Source organism: Cervus elaphus, chromosome 24 (genome assembly GCF_910594005.1).
Source record: "Cervus elaphus chromosome 24, mCerEla1.1, whole genome shotgun sequence".
In the NCBI taxonomy this organism is placed as follows: Eukaryota; Metazoa; Chordata; class Mammalia; order Artiodactyla; family Cervidae; genus Cervus; species Cervus elaphus.
In genome coordinates this window covers 18412960-18429953 of record NC_057838.1, presented here as the reverse complement: position 1 = coordinate 18429953, position 16994 = coordinate 18412960, and the positions used below count along the sequence as shown (strand labels likewise).

At 45.8% G+C, this 16994-nt stretch overlaps 1 long non-coding RNA gene across 1 annotated transcript in view; it reads left to right on the top strand.

Moving 5' to 3' along the window:
* The first annotated feature begins 1944 nt into the window (after positions 1–1944).
* Positions 1945–16994, top strand: part of LOC122683300 — an 89820-nt gene continuing 74770 nt past the window's right edge. Inside the window, exon 1 of the long non-coding RNA XR_006337676.1 lies at positions 1945–2045. This is a non-coding gene — a long non-coding RNA (uncharacterized LOC122683300). The remainder of the gene's footprint in view (positions 2046–16994) is intronic.

The following is a 16994-nucleotide window of genomic DNA, read 5'->3' as shown; positions in this document are numbered from 1 at the left end:
TGAGGAATGAGTTGGAAGTGGGAACACAGGAGCTATTGACTGTCAGTCCCCCTGTGAGTTGTTCAGAGACCCTACATCGACCCCAGGGCCCTGGGAAAACCTTTTTAAAAAGTAACGCTTCTCCCATGACATTGCCAATAACTCATTCCTGAGACTGCAACCAGTTTCTAGCCCAACCTGAAAGCTCAGGAGTTGAAATAACAGTTTCTATGGGGTTATGTTGTGATTAAAAATGTTGAACTCTCAGGATTTCCCTGGTGGTCCAGTGGTCAAGCTACCCTTGTAGCTCTGTTGGTAAAGAATCCGCCTGCAATGCAGGAGACCTGGGTTTGATTCCTGGGTTGGGAAGATCCCCTGGAGAAGGGAAAGTCTACCCAATCCAGTATTCTTGCCTGGAGAATCCCATGGACAGAGGAGCTACAGCCCATGGGGTTGCAAGAGTCGGACATGACTTAGCAACTAAACCACCACCAGTGGTTAAGTGTCATGGAGCCACTAAGCCCGCATGCCACAACTGCTGACCCCTCGTGCTCTGGAGCCCGTGCAACACAGCAGGAATCCGCGTGCCGGAATGAAAACCCCGTATGACACAACAAAGATCCTGCGTGCTGCAACTAAGCCCAGATGCAGCCAAATACAAATATGTTAAAAATAAAGTGTTGAAATTTCCCACCATGGTTGTCGAGAATGGAGCTGCCTTGCCTTCGCTCATCACTGACTTATTCCCTACCTCCGCCTTCAGTACCTTCAGGATCTGCCCTCCCATCATGGATCAGAGGGTAGCTGCCAATAAGTGGTCCTATTGGAAGTTTCTCTCTGAGGTCTTGCCAAGACCTGGGGACACAAAAACCCACAAAACCAAGTGGGTAGTTTTACTTTTGTCTCTGTTTCAAACACAGAAAACCCTGAGAGAGAAGGTATAATTTTTGACTCTTTCTGGGTACAGCATTCTATCATTCAAGCATTTTTCATGGTTACACTGTTGTGGTAACAGACTCTGACACTGACTATGCCTGAGAGCTTCAACAGCTCATGACTGTTGTGAATAAAGCTACAATGAACATGGCAGTATAAATATATCTGCAAGGTCCTATTTTGAATTAGATTTGTACCAGGAGTGGGACTGCTGGATCATGCAATAGTTCCAGGTTTAATTTTTGGAGAAACCTCCATACTGTTTTCCACAGAAGCTTTGCACCATTTTACATTCCTGCCAACAGTGCACATGGTTTCCGACTTTTCTGCATCCTCAGCATCACTTGTTATTTTCCATTTTTTCCCCTTGATAATGGCCATCCCAATGGGTGTGAGGTGATATCTCATTGTGGTTTTGATTTTACATCTCTGTTGAGTCATGTTTACTGAGTATCTTTTCATATGGTTGTTGGCTTGTCTTCTTTGGAGAAATGTCTGTTCAAGTCCTTTGCCTGTTTTTCCGGGGAAGGAAGGGTTCCACTGTTTCATTTTACTTAACTCTTAATATAAAGGAAAATCAGCCAACATTCGGGTCAGAACTCTAGCCTTTTGGCAATAGAATGGGGGTTGGGGGCGGGGGAGGTGGTAAGCAACTTCCTCGCCAAAGGGGATAGAAATCAAGCATTTATCTGTGGTATGACTTTGTGACCGTGATAGAATGATCAAAACCCATACTGAATTTTGCCAGGCGTACCGAGGGTACAGCTGCATGAAATTGACGATAAACAGTTGTGAGCCGTGGTCCCCCCACACACATCACTGTGCGGGGTGCTACGCCAGGTCTGGGGTACCTGGGGAACTCGGTTTGGGCAGGGCGGGAACAGACGCGGGTGTGTGTTGGGGTCGGGGTCGGGGGGCGTCACCATTCCCAGGAGCGCCGCCAGGGGGCGCGCACGGGAGCTTCGCGGTTTGGCCCCTGGCGCGGCCCGTCGCCGGGCGCCGAGGCGGGAAAAGCCGAGGACCTTCGCGGCCGCCGCCTCGCGGGCCTCACGCGCCGGCCCGGGTCTGCTGCCGTGAGGGTGGAGGAGGACGAGGGCGCCAAGGAGTAGCCGCGAGCCTCTCACCAGCAGGTGAAAGAACGCGGTCCGGCTGGGCTGGGGGCGACGGCGTTGAGTTTCTCGGGAGAAAAGGACTCGCCTCAGCCCGGCTTCCCTTCCCGCCCCGCGCCGTCCCCCATCTCTTGGCCCATTTATGAAACCGGCTTGTCTTCTTGTTTGGGGCCTGTGGGGTTTCCTTATGTATTTTGGCCGTGAACCTCTTGTCAGAGAGACGACTTGCAAGTATCCTCTTATTCCATGGGTCGGCTTTTCACTTTGTTGAATTTTCGAGGACAGTTAACAGGTTTGGTCTAACTTTCCCAAGTCTGAGAATCGTTGGGCTTTTGTTCAAAATACATATTCCCAAGACCTTACTGAAAATTCTGATTCAGGAGATAAAGATGAACTATGAATGTTGTTTTTTTTTGCCTTGCGGCGCTGCTTGCAGGGTCTTACTTCCCCTATCGGGGAGGGAGCCCCCGCCCGCTTACAGTGGGAGCTCAGAGTCTTAACCACTGGACTGCCAGGGAAGTCCCCAAATCGGTATTTTTACTAGGAACATCAGGGGATTCTCGAATCTAGCAAGTTTGGAACATTCTAGATTCTGCTCTAATAGTGTTTTTCAGCTGGAGCTGAACAGGAGAATCAGAGCTTTAGCAAGACTAAGGCCTCCTTCCTATTTGCAGAGTTTTGGAATTAATTGGCAATAATTAGCTCTCAATGGAGACCTGCTGGGATTTTAAGTATCTCCAGGAGACACTGATGCTGGGCCCTGGGAGGACCTGGTCCATCTGCTCCTGGCCCAGGGACCCCAGCTTCTGGCACAGTCTGGCTCAGGGTGGGTCTCCTGTAGCCACTGCCTTATTTTGAAAGTGATGCTTCCATTTCTGATATTGGAGAGTGGTTCTTTTCCAGGGAGGTCGAGAGCTTTACAGAGAAATCTAACATTTGTGGTCAGAATTCCCCATGGCAGCGTGGGGAAGTTGGAAAAAACCGGATTACTTTGTAGGGAATCCAGTCAAGGTCTGCCTTTGATGGCCAGCTCTGAATGCTTCCTTCTGCAGAAGCAAGCGGCACCACAGATGGGAGTATTTGCTGCCATAATTGCTCCAAAGAATGAGACTTTATGACTATGTGGTCTTTTATCTAAAATGGTCCTAACACAACCACACTTGCCATTGCCCTGGGCCTTGGGAAGCAGACTCTCTATTCATAAGGAATTTTCTCAAAGGTCATTAAACCGTTGTTTATATATATGTTTATTTTTAACCTCGTTGGGTGGCTTGCGTGGTCTAGTTCCACAACCAGAAATTGAACCTGAGCCCCAACAGTGGAAGGACCGAGTCCTAACCACTGGACCACCAGGGAATTCCCTAGACATGGTTGTTTTTTTTTTTTTTTTTAATTTTTTTTTTTTTAAAGTTAATTATTTTATTTTATTTTTGGTTGTGCTGGGTCTTCGTTGCTGCACGTGAGCTTTCTCTGGTGCTTAGCCTTCTCATTGTGGTGGCCTCTCTCGTTGTGAAGCACAGGCTCTAGGCTCTCGGGCTTCAGTAGTTGCAGCTCCCGGGTTCTAGAGCTTGGGCTCCGTACCTGTGGTGCATAGGCTTAGTTGCCCCAAGTCATGTGGAATCTTCCCAGATTAGGGATTGAACCCATGTTCCCTGCATTGCAGGGCGGAGTCTTAAACCCCTGGACCACCAGGGAAGTCCGACATGGTTGTTTTTAAGCTATTTCTACAGTACCCTGCTTGTGATTTGGATGTGTGTGCTTGTCGGTCTAAAAGCCAATCCAGGGCAAGAAAATCTAACTGGAGAATTTATAAATTAGTTTCCATTTATCCCTCAAAGAAGCTAATAGAGGGACGCTGATAAGAGACAAAAATGTGAGGTTAAGAGTTCAGATCTGATTCTATTGCTTATTGTTCATGGGCTTCTTGGGCGTGACATCTAACCTGTCTGGGTCTCAGTTGGCTTATCTGTGAAATGGAGTTAATGGTACCCACTCAGGTGTAAGAAGGTCAAAGGAGGTAAGACAGAAAAGCTCTTTGGTAACCTTGGTATGCAAATAAATGTTAGCCTTTAAGAAGTGGTAGTTATTACTATTACTGTGTGGTTATGAGCTGTTGTGTGTATCATTGGGCATTGGTACCTCAGAGCAGCAAACTTTTTGCCTTCACCATGCCTGCCAAAGGGCAGGAGAGCACACAGCCAGAAGGATGTGGAATATTTTTGTGGACACTTTCCATCCATATGTATTAGCTAAATTATTCCAAAACACCGCCAGCCTCTCACTGGGTGCATATTGGGTTCCACAGTGGTGGTGGTATTTTTTTCTTTTTTCCTTTAGGTCTTTCAGTTGACTTAATATCTTTCAGTTCCTCACCAGCTATACCCAAACCAAGTAGAGATCTTACCATCATCATTTGTCTATAACTAGAAGTTGTTCATGCTAAGGTGCTGACACTCTTGCTCGTAGCTAAATTTTAAACCTGTCTATTGCTATGAATGATCTCAAAGCCAGTTGTCCTGATTACTTTGGTAGCATTCCTTCAGTTGATAGGAAGTCTTTTGGGGAATTTTAGTGTGAAATCATGTGACTTGGAGATTGAAGTCAGGTGCTTTGGGGAATGGGACCCAGGGCAGAAGAAAATACGTCATGGGGAGATCGAGAACCTCTGACATTATTGTACGTGGAAGTAATGTCGATATGAGATAGGAAGAAGACCTTATTGAGTGCCTACTGCATGTTAACACCGTGCTGGAAGTTTCATTCAGCGTCTCATTTGATTCTCATGTCCATCCTGCGGGAGGGGCCTCATTTCCACCTTATACCGGAGTCCAAAGACATAAGGTGCCTTTATCAAGGTCACGCGGTGTGCGTGACTGGTTTGGTTCCAAAGCCAGCGTGGGTTCTCTTCTGTCTTTTAGGCTCAGTGGAACAAACACAGCGACACCAAGTAGAGCTGGGATATTGGGAAACTATTAAAGAGAGAAGAAAAACACAGAAGTTGTTGTTTAATAGATAAAATGGTGCTATCCAGAGTCATTTATGTCCCATTTATGCCTAATTATCACATAGCACAGTAATGATTATGATTAAATGTCTGACAGCTGAAGCTGGCTGTACATTTTATTTGATCGGAACAGAAAGCATAGCACATATAGGTTTCCTCTTCATTGTTTCTTGCCCACGCAGCATGTCACTTGTTCAGAACGTCAGTAAATCACAAGTGACGTTGGTCAGCAGTTTTAGGCCAGTCCTGTATCCCAGATGTAAGAACAGAGAGTCATATCCAGCCTTTGCATCAGTCTCAACAAAGAACAGCCCGTTAATTCACTAATTATTTCTCCCTGCCTTGTACAGGTAGCATTAGGAGGAATAAATACACTGAAACGTCAGTGACTCAAAGTTCCTGCTTTTGTTGTTGAATTTGCTTAGTTTTTTTTTTGTTTTTTTTTTTTTTACATTTTGTGATTATGGCAGGTGCCTTTGTCTACAGTGAATGAGAAAATTAACTTATTGTTCTTGGGGAGGGAGGAGAGATTGCTTAACAGCGAAGAGGGGTGGGGTTGGAGGGATGCAGCCTTGAGGAAGAAGAGGGCAGTGAATTAGGATTCAGGGAATCTCATTCTGTCACTGCCTGCTGTGTGCCTGTAACCTGTGTGTGTTTTCTCATCCTTAAAGTGAGGATAAAAATCATATTTGCCTTATATGGGATGTCTGAGACACCAGAGGCAAACCTGGAGACAAGAATTCTGAGTGCAGGTCATTGAATTTGGAGGTGATCTAAGGGAGCAGAGTGAGGGAGTTGGTCAGTAGGTTGCAGCTGTGGGCATTGGGGTCAGTGCCACCAGGACTGCTGTGTAACAGATTACTCCAAAGTTTAATGGCTTAAGCAAGAACTGTTTATTATACTTACATTTCCTGGAGCTTAGGGATTCAGAACTGGCTTATCTGGGCAGCTGTGGCTCAAGACCTCTGGTAAGATTGTAGTCAAGACGGTGGTCGGAGCAGCAGCATCTGAAGGCTCGGGCTGGGTGCAGGACCCGTCTCCAAGGCGGCTCAGCCACGTGGCTGGTGCGGGTGCCGGGCATTGGCAGGACGCCTCCGCCCCTCGCTGTGCGGGCCTCCCCGCGAGCTCCATGTGTGTTCTCACAACGTGGCTCCGGCTTTCCCCAGAGGCCGCGTTGTCACCGCCTCGGCTTGGACGTCACAGAGCATCAGTCTCATCATATTCTGGTCATTAGAAGTGTCACTTAATGTCGCTTGCATTTGAGGGCAGGGGAATTGGGCTTCACCATTTTGAGGACTGACATTCAAAGAATTTGTTGACATGTTTTAGGACTGCCACTTACTCTGTGTGACTCATGGAATACACTTTAGAATTTTCCTTTCCCTGAGAATGGAGGAAGCTGGGCTCTCTATCTTCCAACTCCCACCCCTATGGGTTGAAGATCTGGTTGGTGATCTGAGGGCAGGAATGGGTGGGAGTAGGGAGGAAGGTAGTTCTCCTGTGCTGAATGGTGCTTAATAGCCATTCCCTGGGGCCCCAGGGGGTGCTGAGGGGTGCCACTGACAAGATGCACCACCCAGACTGAGTCCTGCCCCAGGCGGAGCCCCGGGGCCTCAGCACGGGCCAGTGCAGGGCCCCGAGCTCAGTGCGAAGCTCAGTCAGGGCCTAGCTCTTACCCGGTTATTTCCACTTACCATGGCTAGAAAAACCTGCCTTTTTTGCCTTCATCTTTTTCAGCTGAAAATGAGACTGAGGCGGTTATTCTTTTTCTTAAGCTGCCCTTGCTTGGAGTAGCAAAGGATTTCCAAATACCACGTATGTTGGAGTTTTTTTGTAAAATACGCACACACACTTGCATCCATAGAGACAAATAGCACCCCTCTCTGCTCTGCTATTTCTAGCACTAACCCTCATTTATGATGCCATATTTATGTAATTACAGTGCTGCGGTGGTAGACCATGATTTCAAAACACAATCATAATCACCATCAGAAGAAATGGGGAAGATGAAAAACATACACAAGGCAATTAAAAAGTTCTTGTGAATGAATTTTCCCAGTGCCTTCTGTTCTCGGGTCATGGGATGCTCTACCTCCAGGTGCATATGTGTGCATGTGTGTATGTTTACATTTTCTATGGGTATATGTTTACATTTCTGCTCTTAGTATATACCTGGGCCAGGGACTAGAGTGTGAATACCCAGTGAAATGACTTATCCCTTGGAGATTACCATCCATCTGCTTGATTAGATTTTTATGTTCATTTATCTGTGGTCTTTTTTAAAAAAATTATTTATTTGGCAGTGCCAGGTCTTAGTTGTGGCATGCAGGATCTTTACGTGTGGCATGTGAGATCTAGTTTCCTGACCAGGGATCGAACCCTGGCCCCCTGCATTGGGAGTGTGGTGTCTTAGCCACTGGAGCACCAGAGACATCCCAGTCATATGTGGTCGTAATGGTCAGGGGATCTTGGCCACAGAGTGTTTTTTATGACATGCATCCCTGCTTCCCTGGTGGCTCAGTGGTAAAGAATCTGCCTGCCAATGCCAGGGACGTGGGTTTGATCCTTGGGTCAGGAAGATCCCTTGGAGAAGGAAATGGCAGCCCACTCCAGTATTCTTGCCTGGGAAATCCCATGGAGAGAGGAGCCTAGTGGACTACAGTCCATGGGGTCGCAAAGAGTGGACACAACTGAACAATTAAACAACAACAATCCCTGCTTTATACTCCTTCCTGCTGATGACAGTCTCTATACGTTCAGTTCAGTTCAGTTGCTCAGTTGTGTTCGACTCTTTGCAACCCCATGGACTGTGGCACGCTAGGCTTCCATGTCCATCACCAACTCCCGGGGCTTGGTCAGACTCATGTCCATCAAGTCAGTGATGCCATTCAACCATCTCATACATTAATTCCTTAGTAATATTTTAAAGTTGTTTGAAAAATAATTTCCCACTTCCAGAATCCACATGTCCCTCTATGCCTGTTTTCCCAGCCCCCCTCCCCACTTTATCCTTCTGCAGCACCCCTCCAGCCCCATCAGTGCTGCTGCTAAGTCGCTTCAGTCGTGTCTGACTCTGTGCAACCCCAGAGACGGCAGCCCACCAGGCTCCTCTGTCCTTGGGATTCTCCAGGCAAGAACACTGGAGTGAGTTGCCATTTCCTTCTCCAGGCCCCATCGGTGAGGTGCCAGCTAATTCAAAAGCATCCTATTTTCTCTGCGGGGGCCCCGTGCCAGCTGGACGCTCAGGGCTCTGTGCTACTTTGTGTTGAGTATGCCGCCTGTCCGGCTTGCTGCAGTCTGTGAACCTACTGAAGCACTAAACAAGTCCCTTCGCAGTGCCTGGAAAACCCAATTCTTTTCTCTTCCATTTCTGGCTTATGTGTAGCGAAAGCACAGTATGCTCTGCCAAATCTTAAAATCTTAAAGCAGTTTATATATCCATTCGGGGACTGCCTTTTTCTTCCAGAAAGTTCCCTGCAGTTATATCACATGAAATTTCACTCTGAATTACGTATTTGGACACATAAATGAAAATATTCCTTTAGTACATTACAACTTGCGGGATTGAGGAAGAAGACTTTGGGGGAAAGTGACTATTTAAATTATTATTAACTTTTTATGGCTGGGACTTCAAACAGTAGTTACTCATTACTCTGAATCAAAAGCTCTCACCGACTCCATACGATGAAGTGTTTTTTCCATCTGTCTACCTTCGACACCGCCGACCTGTGTGTCCCCGACGATCGTGTTCTTTTGTGAGGGGCGAGAGGAGACTCTAGGAAGGAGTGGTGGTGGGAGAGTGAACCCGTGTGTCCAGTCCTTTGTATTTCTTCGTTTAAGTGCTGCCTGCACAAGTCCTCAGGCATCGCCACGGACGGTCTCCTACAGCCGGCACTTCCCTTGGGTCAGCACTGAGGGAGGGGGGCATGTCACCTTGAGCCACTTTCATTCTGCCAGCTTTAGCATTTCATTCTTTATAGCTCCTTTATAGCTCTAGGGTGCCTTTTAATGGTCGCTGGAGGGAGATCTGTTGTTTAAAAGACGGGTTGGGAGAGGGAGTGTCTGGGTGTACCTTTTGGTCTGTGTCATTCATGACTGATTTCAAAGCCAGAAAACAAATTAATTCTAGGAAATTAATTCAGTCTCTTAATTGAAGCAATAGCCTATTTTCAAATAATTTAAAAAATGAGATATGAATTTCTTTATGTAGGTGGCTTTTACTGACCTAAGGCAAGGAGACCTGCTTTCCTAGGAATTCCTTTCCTCCTGCTGCACCTTCCTTGGCTTCTGAAACCTTACTCTTGTTTAACAGCTGGCTGTGGACCTCCTTTCTGCTGATTCCTCCATCACTGATAGAATTTTCTCTCATCTGTGACTGACTGCGCACACTCTAATAAATTAAGTACGCAGGATTGCTGTGTTAAAGGTATGGGGGTGGGACCCAGCGAAGTGTAGCAAATTATTTTTATCTCCTGCTCCCTGTTGAGCAGCAGGTTGTTACTCTGTTATCTATGTTTTGAATCTAGTTGTTTGATCCTCAAAGCCTAAAGGTAGCTTCTGTGCACAGTTTTATGGTCTTGGGGATGCCAGCAACAGCTATGAATTCTTTGGTTGAGCCATATCTACTTTCCACATCCTGAAAATATGTTCAGCCCTGTCTCCCCACTGCACACGTATATATCGTGGCCGATAGTGACATTACCTCCCCATCCTTTTCTGTTTCCCTTCTTCACAAACCCATTGATGGAACTGAGAGCCTGCCTGAATGAACAGCAGAGGAAGCATTGCCTCGCGCTCGCGCTGTGCTGACCTTCTTTCTTCTTTAGCTGGTTATGGCTTAGTGTTGGCATCCTGGGAGGTTTGCAAGAGCCAGCCTCTCTTTTTCTGAGGCTACAGATAGATTCTGTGGGGGGAAGAGTGCCATGGTGGGCAACTTAAGTTTTCAGGTGTTCTGTCTGGGTACTCTGAGACCACAAAAGGCCCTGGTGTCATTATGCCTGCATGTGACAAGATGGTCAGCATGTCTTTATGATCTTGTTCTGGAGTGGGAGAAACCAGGGAATTGGAACCATGCATTTCCATCAGCCATAATGCCAGCTCTAACCATTCCACTTTAGTGGGTTTATGCACAGAAGGGAGGACATGGGAGGAGGAAGAGAGAATCGGAGGAGGTGAGTGAAGGTGTGGCTTGTGCTCAGAACAGGCGGGTAAATGTGAAGCAACTGATTTTTCTTCTCTCTGCTTCCTTCTGCTTCTGCTGTTGGCTTGCTTTCTCCTCATTCTAGTTTGGTCATGATTCCTTGGGGCCTCTAGAGCTATCTCATGCCCTACCTTGACCTACACTTTCTGCATTGTCTTACCCACGTCCCGTTTCAAACTCTTAAGGAAGAGAGCCCAATGGGCCCAGCTTGTCTTTTTGCCTGTGTCCACCCCAGAGGCTGGGATTTGGCTGCTCTGGTGTTGGGTCTGAAGCCCTGGCCGTGGCTGGAATGGCAGGGCCACGTGCTGGAGGACAGATTCATGTTCTGCAGAGGCTGTGGTTAGGCATCTCCTGTGGAGATGGGCTGGAGGCCTTCCACATGGCAGGCGCACCCTATACACGTCTGTGACGGATTGTGTACCCTGCAAGTATGTGACCAAAGAGCCCACAGACAAAGGACTGTAGCACATGGCCATGAAAGGGTGCTGGTTTTCCATACTTTTGGTTCAAAAGAAAAAGGCTTCCATGTGAAACTCTGCATGCAGCAGGAAGCCACCACACCCACTACAAACAAAAGGGCCTGGAGAGTGATTTTTATAAGGAAACATGTATCAGTTCAATTCAGTTACTCAGTCATGTCCAACTCTTTGCAACCCCATGGAGTGCAGGAAGCCAGGCCTCCCTGTCCATCACCAACTCCTGGAGTTACCCAAACTCATGTCCATTGAGTCGGTGATGCCATCCAACCATCTCATCCTCTGTCATCCCCTTCTCCTCCTGCCTTCAGTCTTTCCCAGCATCAGGATCTTTTCCAGTGAGTCAGTTCTCCACATCAGGTGGCCAAAGGATTGGAGTTTCAGTTTCAATATCAGTCCTTCCAGTGAACACTTAGGATTGATCTCCTTTAGGAAGGACAGGTTGACTCTCCTGTCAAGGGATTCTCGAGTCTTCTCCAACACCACAGTTCAAAAGCATCAATTCTTCGATGCTCAGCTTTCCTTATAGTCCAACTCTCATATCTATACATGACTACTGGAAAAACCATAACCTTGACTAGGTGGACCTTGTTGGCAAAGTAATGTCTCTGCTTTTTAATATGCTGTCTAGGTTGGTCATAGCTTTTCTTCCAAGGAGCAAGCGTCTTTTAATTTCATGGCTGCAGTCATCTGCAGTGATTTGGAATCCCCCCAAATAAAGTATGCCACTGTTTCCACTGTTTTCCCATCTATTTCCCATGAAGTGATGGGACCAGATGCCATGATTTTCATTTTTTGAATGCTGAGCTTTAAGCCAACTTCCTCTTTTACTTTCATCAAGAAGCCTTTTAGTTCTTATTCATTTCTGCCATAAGGGTGGTGGTGTCTGCATATCTTAGGTTATTGATATTTCTCCTGGCAATCTTGATTCCAGCTTGTGCTTCCTCCAGCCCAGCGTTTCTTATGATGTACTCTGCATATAAGTTAAATAAGCAGGGTGACAATATACAGCCTTGACATACTCCTTTTCCTATTTGGAACCAGTCTGTTGTTCCATGTCCAGTTCAAACTGTTGCTTCCTGACCTACATACAGGATTCTCAAGAGGCAGGTCAGGTGGTCTGGTATTCCCATCTCTTTCAGAATTTTCCACAGTTTATTGTGATCCACACAGTCAAAGGCTTTGGCATAGTCAATGAAGCAGAAATAGATGTTTTTCTGCAACTCTCTTGCTTTTTCAATGATCCAGCAGATGTTGAAAATTTGATCTCTGGTTCCTCTGCCTTTTCTAAAACCAGCTAGAACATCTGGGAGTTCACGGTTCATGCATTGCTGAAGCCTGGCTTGGAGAATTTTGAGCCTTACTTTACTAGCGTGTGAGATGAGTGCAATTGTGCAGTAGTTTGAGTATTCTTCAGCATTGACTTTCTTTGGGATTGGAATGAAAACTGACCTTTTCCAGTCCTGTGTCCACTGCCGAGTTTTCCAAATTTACTGGCATGTTGAGTGCAGCACTTTCACAGCATCATCTTTTAGGATTTGAAATAGCTCAACTGGAATTCCATCACCTCCACTAGCGTTATTCATAGTGATGCTTCCTAAGGCCCTCTTGACTTCACATTCCAGGATGTTTGGCTCAAGGTGAGTGATCACACCATTGTGATCATCTGGGTCATGAAGATCTTTTTTGTATAATTCTTCTGTGCATTCTTGCCACCTCTTCTTAATATCTTCTGCTTCTTCCATACCCTTTCTGTCCTTTATTGAGCCCATCTTTGCATGAAATGTTCCCTTGGTATCTCTGATTTTCTTGAAGAGATCTCTAATCTTTCTCATTCTGTTGTTTTCCTCTGTTTCTCTACACTGATCGTTGAGGAAGGCTTTCTTATCTCTCCTTGCTGTTTTTGGAACTCTGCATTCAAATGGGTATATCTTTCCTTTTTTCCTTTGATTTTTGCTTCTCTTCTGTTCACAGCTATTTGTAAGGCCTCCTCAGTGAGCCATTTTGCTTTTTTGCATTTCTTTTTCTTGGGAATTGTCTTGATCCCTGTCTCCTATACATTGTCACGAATCTCTGTCCATAGTTCCTCAGGCATTCTATCAGGTCTAGTTAAATTAATTTATCTATTAAATAGATAAATCTATTTATCACTTCCACCGTATAATTGTAAGGGATTTGATTTAGGTCATTCCTGAGTGGTCTAGTGGTTTTCCATGAAAGTGAAGTCGCTCAGTTGTGTCTAGCTTTTTGCGACCCCACAGACTGTAGCCTATCAGGTTCCTCCATCCATGGGATTTTCCAGGCAAGAGTACTGGAATGGGTTGCCATTTCCTTCTCCAGGAGATCTTCCCGACCCAGGGATTGAACATGGGTCTCCTGCATTGTGGGCAGATGCTTTACCGTCTGAGCCACCAGGGAAGTCCATTTTCAAGTAGTGGTTTTCCCTACTTTCTTCAATTTAAGTCTGAATTTGGCAATAAGGAGTGCATGATCTGAGCCACAGTCAGCTCCCGGTCTTGTTTTTGCTGACTATATAGAGCTGCTTCATCTTTGGCTGCAAAGAATATAATCATCTGATTTTGGTGTTGACCATCTGGTGATGTCCATGCGTTTCTCTTGTGTTGTTGGAAGAGGGTGTTTGCTTTGATCAGTATGTTCTCTTGGCAAAGCTCTATGAGTCTTTGCCCTGCTTCATTCTGTACTCCAAGGCCAAATTTGCCTGTTACTTCAGGTGTTTCTTGACTTCTTTCTTTTGCATTCCAGTCCCCTAAAATGAAAAGGATATCTTTTTTGAGTGTTAGTTCTAAAAGGTCTTGTAGGTCTTCATAGAACTATTCAACTTCAGCTTCTTCAGCATTACTGGTTGGGGCATAGCCTTGGATTACCGTGATATTGAATGGTTTGCCTTGGAAACGAACAGAGATCATTCTGTTTTTTTTGAGATTACATCCAAGTACTGCATTTTGGACTCTTTTGTTGACTATGATGGCTTTTCATAGTATGATTTTTATATGGAAACATGTATAAACAGTCATTTATGCCCTTAGAGAATGGATGGAAGATCAAAGATGGAATAAAGGCACAAAGAACCTTTCTTTTCCTTTTTCTGCTTGAGAAAACTCACCCAAGGGCTAGGGATTTTAATTTTCTGTTGTTCTGAGATACGAAGGCCAATGTGTGTAATCCAGAAGGTGCAGGAGGCTTGCTTGCCCCGGAGGTCCCTGTGTGTTTGTTTTTAGCCCCTTTATTCCATGGTGCATGGAGCTTTAAGTCCCAGATGTCTGCTACTTCATAGGGTGGGGATCCAAGTGGGATGGGCTTTCTTTGCTGCTTGGGTTCTAGTTGCTTGCAGTTTCCCTTGCCTTGTAGGCTGCCCACTGGACCATGAGACTGCCTCTTTGGGGAGGGTCTCCGGGGCCGTGGGAGGGGTCTCATCATGCAGCGTGATGTCACTGCAGTGCTGCCTCTTGGGCCTTCCTCCCTTTCTCCCCGCCCTGCTCCTCACCACCCCCTCCCAGATTTCTTCAAATGGCAGGAGGTCTTCCATTTCTCTTTTTCTCTGTCTTGCAGAGTAACTCAACAGTCTGTTGGGATTTCCTCTCTCTGGTTTGTTGCCTCAATCCTATTTTAAAAATCTAAACAAAATTGAGGGATCTCCACCTGGTGGTCTCTGCTTATAAAAAAGGCAGTTGGGGTTATAACTGTCATACAGGTAACAAATAAAGTATGTTGTACTTTGTAATTTAAAAAACCCCACTGAAGTGTGAGTTGTGAACTGTTATCTCTCTTTTGTCAATGAGAAAACTTGAGCACCGAGGTTAAGAGACTTGAGTTCACTATACAATCAGCTTGGCAGCTTCAATGCCGGCGTGAGGGCTGTAAATCCAGTAGATTCATGAAATGTCCTAGGCTTCACACACCTGTGTTTCAGCAAGACTGTCTATTTGTTAACACATCCTTGGTGGAGCAGGTGGGTCTATATTCATGCACAGTTGGGTGGATCTCTTTCTGGATGAATAGTCATTGCCAGACACTGCTAATTAGTGAATCATGATCAAATGAAAAAAATTAGCATAAACTTTTGACATTTTGTGGTATATAAGTGCTCACATCCCCTCCTGAGAGCACCGTGACTCCATCTAGGACATAGCCTGTCCTCCACTGTGAGCAGCTTGGGTGGAATCTTTCTGTGACAGATGCTGAAAGGTCTTGTCAGCCAGATCCTTCCTCCTACTTTCTGGTCCAGCCAGGAGCCAGTCACAGTGCCTGAGCTCAGCCAAGAGGACCTTTCATTAGTTCTTCACATCTTGAGTAGAGTGACATAGATAAAGAAATGATGGTTAGAGCTTCCTGGGCAAGACAGCCATGTTCCTGATTTTGGCACTGCCTGCTTCCATTGCTCCCAGACATGATTCTTTGATTTCCTTTTAATCCATGGTGATGATGTGATGGTTGAGTCACCAAGTTGTGTCAGACTCTTGCGACCCCATGGACTATATAGCCCATTAGGCTCCTCTGTCCATAGGATTTTTCTGGAAGAAATACAAGAATCCTGGAGTGGGTTGCCATTTCCTTCTCCAGGGTGTCTTCCCAACCCAGGGACTGAACCCAGGTCTCCTGCTTTGCAGGCGGTCTCTTTACAAACGGAGCCACCAGGGAACCCCTTTTCAAATCCATGTCTTTTGCCTGATTTCCAAGAAGGTCTTCCTGTTCACTGAGCCAGGGCTGTGGTTCCTCCGCTGACATGTGATGGCTGTAGAATTCAAATTCAAATTCTGGCTTTTTCTGTAGTGTTACAGTTAGTAGCCAAAGCTGTAATCACAGGGGATTGTGCCAGAGACCAGGACCAGTGAGGGCAGCTCTAGGTCCAGAGGCTGTGGTAGTTTCAGCAGATATGGGCCCCAGGGATGTTTTAACCCAGGAGCTGAGGCACAGAAGCCCATAGGGGACAATTAAAATCAAGATGGTGTTCATACATTGCAAGACTCAACATAGCAAAGATGTCAGTTTTCCCAGAATTGATTTATAGGTTGAATGCAAATCCTATCAAAATCCCAGCATGGTTTTTTAATAGACACAGACAGGCTTATTTAAAAATTTACATGGACATGCACAGGACTTAAAATCACTAAAATATTTTGGAAAAAAAGAATACAGCGGGAGTAGTCATGCTACACCCTTCTTGGGTCACAGCCTTGTCAGGTGAAGGGGCTTGTGTAACTCAGTGAAGCTATGAGTCATGCTGTGCAGGGCCACCCAAGATGGATGGGTCACAGTGAAGGGTTCTGACAAATGTGGTCCATTGGAGGAGAAAATGGCAACCCGCTGCAATATTCTTACCTTGAGACCCCCATGAACAGTATGAAAAGGCAAAAAGATATGATACTAGAAGATGAGCCCCCCACCCCCCCAGGTCAGAAGGTGTCTGGAACACTAGTGGGGAAGAGCAGAGGGCAGTTACTGATAGCTCCAGAAAGTGACTGGGCCAAAGCAGAAACGATGCTTAGTTGTGGATGTGACTGGTGGTGAAAGTAACATCTGATGCTGTAAAGAACCATATTGCGTAGGAACCTGGAATGTTAGGTCCATGAATCAAGATAAATTGGAAGTGGTCAAGCAGGAGATGACAAGAATGAAGGTCAGTATCTTAGGAGTCAGTGAACTAAAATGGACAGGACTGGGTGAATTTAATTCAGATAACTATTATATCCACCACTGAGGGCAGGAATCCCTTAGAAGAAATGGAGTAGCCATCATAGTCAACAAGAGTCCAAAATACAGTACTTGGGTGCAGTCTCAAAAACGACAGAATGATCTCAGTTTCTGTCCAAGGCAAACCACTCAACATCACAGTAATCCAAGTCTGTGTTCCAACCACTGACGCCAAAGAAGCTGAAGTTGAATGGTTCAATGAAGACCTACAACACCTTCTTACTAACACCAAAAAAAAGATATCCTTTTCATCATGGGGGACTGAAATGCAAAATTAGGAAGTCAACAGGCAAGATTGGCCTTGGAGTACAAAATAAAGCAGCACAAAGGTTAGCAGAGTTTTGTCAAGCAAACACACTGGTCACAGCAAACACCCTTTTCCAGCAATGCAAGTGGTGACTTTACATATGAATATCACCAAAATAGTCAGTACAGGAATCAGATTGATCATATTCTTTGTACTCGAAGATGGAGAAGCTCTGTACAGACAGCAAAAACAAGACTGGGAGCTGACTGTGGCTCAGATCATCAGCTCCTTATTGCAAAATTCAGGCTTAAATTGAAGAAAGTAGGGAAAA